A 6000-nucleotide genomic window follows, 5' to 3' on the forward strand; every position below is an offset into this window, starting at 1 on the left:
TGATCTCTTAGATCATTTGCTCTTTTTCGCTTTCGAGAATTTTTATTTTTGGAACCAATTGGTCTACCACGTTTCAAGCGTGGCTTAGACTCATTTGCATTTATAGATTGTCCAATCGGAACATCAATTCGAATATGAGCATTAGCAATTGAAATATGTGACTTAGTCACCCTTGGTAGGTTAGTGAATGTATCAAGTAGTTGATTTGTAATATTTTACAAATAAATTATCTTTTGAACCTCGTGTTCACATTGATTTGTTTGAGGATCTAAATGAGATAGTGATAACGCATTCCAATCTATCTCCTTTTGCAACTGCTTATTTTCTCCCCCTAATATTGGGTATACTGATTCATCAAAATGACAATCAGCAAATCTTGCCGTAAATAAATCTCCAGTTATAGGTTCCAAATACTTTATAATAGAAGGAGATTCATACCCAACATATATCCCCAACCTTCTTTGGTGTCCCATCTTTGTGCATTGTGGCGGAACAATTGGAACATATACTGCACATTCAAATATTCTAAGATGGAAAATATTTAGCTCTTGACCAAAATCCAATTGTATTGGGGAGACTTTATGATAACTTGTGGGTCTGATCTGCACAAGAGCTGCTGCATGCAAAATAGCATGGCCCATGCCGAAATGGGAAGTTTTGTTCTCATAAGCATTGGTCTAGAAATTAATTGGAGGCATTTGATCAATGATTTCGCTAGACCATTTTGAGTATGAACATGAGCAACTAGATGCTCAATTGTTATCCCAGTTGATATGCAATAATCATTAAAGGCTTGGGACGTAAATTCACCGGCATTATCAAGATGAAGTGTCTTAATTGTATAATCTGGAAACTGTGCTCTTAATCTTATTAATTGAGCTAGTAACCTCGCAAAGGCCAAATTGCGGGTTGATAACAAGCACACATGTGACTATCTTGTAGATGCATCTATCAAAACCATATAATATTTGAATGGTCTACATGGAGGGTGTATGTGCCCACATATATCACCCTGTATACGTTCCAAAAATGCAGGAGATTCAACTCCAACTTTAATTACTGATGGTCTAATAATCAGATTTCCTTGAGAACATGCAGCACAAAAGAATTTTTTAGTTTGAAGAATCTTCTGGTTCTTCAATGAATGACCAAGTGAATTTTCAATTATTTTGCGCATCATATTATAACCGGGATGGCCCAATCGGTCATGCCAAATAATAAAATCATTAGTAAACTCCTTGTTTACTATGGCATGTGATTCAACTACACTAATATTAGTGTAGTATAATCTGGGAAAAAATGTGGGAGGATTTTCAAGCACATACTTCTTTTTCGCTTTTATTGTAGTAATACAAAGGTATTCAACCTTTCCTTCATTGGTGGTCTCAATATGATAGCCATTTTGGCGAATATTTTTGAAACTCAACAAGTTTCTTTGAGACCTACTATAATATAATGCATCATTAACAACCAATATAGTTTCTCCTGGTAGTTATACATTCGCTCTTCCAGAGCCCTCAATTAATTTTGTACTACCAGATATTGTTATGATATTGGCTTCTTTCATAATTAAATAAGAGAAATATCTTTTATCTTTTAATATGGTGTGCGTTGTAGCACTATCCAGAAGACACATTTCTTCTTTATTATTCATACGGACAACTGAAGACTGGGAAGTTTTTATATTCTTCAAGAAAAAAAAAATACATCATAAGTAATATTGAAAAATTTAAGAACAAAAGAAACTACATTTATGAAATTAAATACTGACAACATAAAAAGTTGTATTCAAAATATGAACTTCATAAAAAAAATACATTTATTCTTATAATTTTTTCCAATAATAAGTCTTCAATTATGATGCTCAAAGAAGTTTCCAACTTCTAAATGAGTAATATCTACAAGGCCTTCAAAAATATCATCTCTATAGGCAAGGTTTGCTTCAACTTTATCACGATTATTCATAGGGCCCGCCTCAATATCATTTTGAAAAGTCAAGTGAGTCTCAACTTTATTTTGTTTCCCTTTTATAAATGCTTGATAAAGTTTGACAAAATATTCAGGTGTACGACAAATTCGTGCCCAATGATTTTTCATACCACATCGGTGGCATACATTACCTTTGCCTTTTGAATGATTATTCTGAGAACCCTTATTGTTCTCTTGTTTATAACGACCACCACCATGGCGATTATTATTTCGCCCTTTGCTACGCCCACGTATATTTATACGGCCACGATAATTATTTTATCTTTTTTCAGTCTTTGGATCTATCGTTCCCAGATTCGCTTATGGAAATAGAGCTGATTCAGTGGGGCGGACTTCATGATTTTTCATTAAAAGGGCATTATGTTGTTCAGCCAACAAAAGGCATGAAATTAACTCAGAATATTTCTTAAATCCCTTTTCACGGTATTGTTGGTGTAACACCATATTTGAGGCATGAAAAGTGGAAAGAGTCTTTTTCAGCATGTCCTCATCATTCATAGGTTCCCCACGTAATTTTAGTTGGGAAATTATTCTATATACAGCAGAATTATATTCACTTATGGTCTTATAATCTTGTAGCCGTAAGTGCATCCACTCACGACGAGCTCTTGGTAATACCGTGGCCTTTAGGTGGTTATATCATTCATTTAAACTAGTCCATAATTGAAATAGATCTTTCAAGGTTAAATATTCACTTTTTAACCCTTCATCGAGATGATGGCGAAGGAAAATCATGGCTTTCGCCTGATCCTGACTTGATGCTTCATTTTCTTCTTTAGTAGTGTCACCAAAACCTTTAGCGTCAAGGTGAATTTCAGCATCAAGTACCCATGGCAAATAGTTATTCCCAGAGATGTCAAGTGCCATAAATTCAAGTTTTGACAAATTCGACATAGTGAAAACTATCATAGAAATAAGTGAATTAGAATGACAAAAATTATTATCAATTCAGTGCAGTACATAATCGTGTATTAATATTCTATAAGTAAATTTATCAAACAAATAATTATGTGCAGTGCGATGATAAATTAATGTTTAATATTACCCACAAAAACTTTAGGCATGTAAGTATATTTTCATAGAATAAATAAGTTGAATTAATATGTACTAGTATAATTTTGTTCTACTTAGAATACGTTTCAATAAGCTAAGTAGGCATAAAATTAGATGATATCAATTCTGACAAGTTTCAACATTCAATACGATTCATCTAATAGTTCAGTTGTTAATTTTAAAGTCATTAATTAATTTGTACACTTAGGTGGTAAAATTATTGAAGACACGCTTAAACCTTTTGAAAATTTTGCAAGAATTCCTTTTAAATGCATATTCTGTTAGAATATTTGGATGTAGGCTTAATTAGTCTAATTATTATAATTTAATTTTAATACTTATTTATTTATGTGTAGGATTAAACTTCTTCATAGTTTATATAATGAAATAACAATTTAACCGAAACTTATTATTTTTATACCAATACAATTATTATAATGATATTCAAAATAAGTTATGCATATGGCAATTAAATTGTAGGTTAAAGAAGATCCTAATAGAAACGCTATAAACATAGGAATGTATACCTGAATCGGAAAAGAAACTGACTACCTCTTTTAGGAAGAAGATAAAATTCGGATGAAGCAGATAACCTGAGTTGGTTAGAACCTCGTGCTGATAACGTGTTAAGAAATGAGAGCACAATAGAACAATATACTAATGGAGACAAAATATATATGAGGGAGAATGATTTTGTTATTTCTTTTCTTGGTGTGTTATTCATAAGGTCAAAAGTTCTATATTTATAAAGGTAAAAATACATTCAAAGGTTATAAGTTAATGTACTTCTTAATTGAGTACATGAATACAAAGTACGTTAAATGGACAGACAAATACATTCCTCTCACTCACATGCATTCATCTCATTTATAACAATAAGCACTTATTTTTTTCCTACAATTTTGATCAAACACCTCAAGTCTTCCAAATAAGTACTTTTTTATTTATTAAAAAAAGTGCTTTTAGATTCCAAAAAACTTGGTCAAATATATTATTAGTTGTACCGAACGATTCAAGTTAGAAATGGCATGGGGTAGCCACTTTTAAATGTGGTATTTAGTTTTTATCCAGCATTTTTAATGCTGAGTAAAAATAGCCACTACTCTGTTAAAATTAATACGAAAAGACAGTTTTACCATTTTTTCATGAGTATTGTGTAAATATTAAGGACATGGTGTCCTTAATTTCATGAGTGCTGTATAAATATTAAGGACATTTTGTTCTTAATTTTTATACAACACTCGTGAAGTTAAGGACATGATGTCCTAAAGTTTAACAACAGAAGGTGCAAATACATGATACTTTGTCCTTAATTTTTACACGACACTCATGAGGTTAAAGACACCATGTCCTTGATATTTACACTGCACATATAAAATTAAGGACATGATGTCCTAAATTTTAAAACAGAAGGTGCTAATTCAGGACACTTTGTTCTTAATATTTACACAGTACTCATGAAATTAAGGACACCATGTCTAGCACATGGGTATTTTTGTCCGAACGGGTAAAAATTTATTAAAGACTAAAGGCTAAATATATTTTAAACAGTGACTTAAAAAAAAAATACAACTCTAATTAGTGGCTAACTGTGCACTTGTCCGATTCAGGAGATGTGTTCCTAGAGTCATGTCCAGTAGCCCATCCATTATTGGCCCATAATTAGCTTCGGCCTTTAGCCCATCCAATAAGTACACCTCCCTATAGGCCATCCATACAGCAGACCCATTTTTTTTCCATTAACAATCACAACACTCTCAACCACAGAGCATTTAAAAAAACCTAACTCGGAGAAAATGAGGCAATTCGATCCGTGGCCGGTCTTCTTCCGCCGTGAATGGAGCCGTAACTGGCCATTCCTCGTCGGCTTCGCCGTCACCGGCGCTATCATCACCAAGCTCTCCCTCGGTTTCACTGGTGAGCACCTACTGTATTACCATTAATTATACATTTATGTTTCAATCTCTATTTTGTTTTTTATTAATTGAATCTGATTCTGATCTACATAATGGCTGATTTTGCAGAGGAGGATAGGAAGAACTCTAAATTTGCGATGAGGCACAAGAAGTAAGTGTATTAATATGTTGAGATTTGATTTTGTAGATCTAGAACATTGACTGTTGTATTATAAATCGACGAGTGGTCTATTACGATTTACTTGCTTGGTAGCGTCGTTAAATCATACTTTTTTTTTTGTTTTTAGTATCTTCGTTAATTGAATGGTCAACGTACTTTGCTTTACGGGCTTCTTAGTTTCTGTAGTAGCCCTAATTTGCTAGACGTAGTCTGGGATTAAGCCTTTGTTCATATCATTTCTAGTAAACAAGGTTTTATGTTCGATGGGTGGGAGGAAACAGAAGATGAAATGTTTCTGGAGCTTAGAGTAGAGTTGTGTTTTAATAGGTTATTAGTACATGAAGAGAGAATTTTTTTTATAAATGTGCTTCTATAGAAAAGGTGACTTGTTAGGTTTGTGAGCTTGTGACTGTATGACAAGAAAACAGAGATAAATACTAGAATGCGATCCTGGGTTTGAGGTGTAGGATTATTTAGTGGACTGTGACTTATTTCCTTCAGGATAGTAGAAAAGAATAAATAGGAAAAGTAATGATATTCTGGTATCTAGAAATGAAAGTTTTGAAGGAGGTTGTAGAAAGGTGGGGGATATGTTGGGATAATATAGAGGAGGCTATAGAACTGATGTTAAGTATTGAATGAGGGTGGTATGAGTAGCAGAAAATTTTCTGGTTAAAAAAAGGAGGTACCATGCACTCAGGAATATGACTGAATGAGTAATACAATTGATGAATTGATTTAGCTGTTAATATTATCTATCAAATTTTCAAGGGCTTAAACCACTCTGAGAGATGGGGTGGATTGTATATGTCATGCTACCTCTTCTCCCTTCTTGTACACGCCGTGCAAACTGTTACACTAATGTTTGTTTGAACCTCATCT

Source organism: Nicotiana tabacum, chromosome 12, assembly GCF_000715075.1.
Source record: "Nicotiana tabacum cultivar K326 chromosome 12, ASM71507v2, whole genome shotgun sequence".
In the NCBI taxonomy this organism is placed as follows: Eukaryota; Viridiplantae; Streptophyta; class Magnoliopsida; order Solanales; family Solanaceae; genus Nicotiana; species Nicotiana tabacum.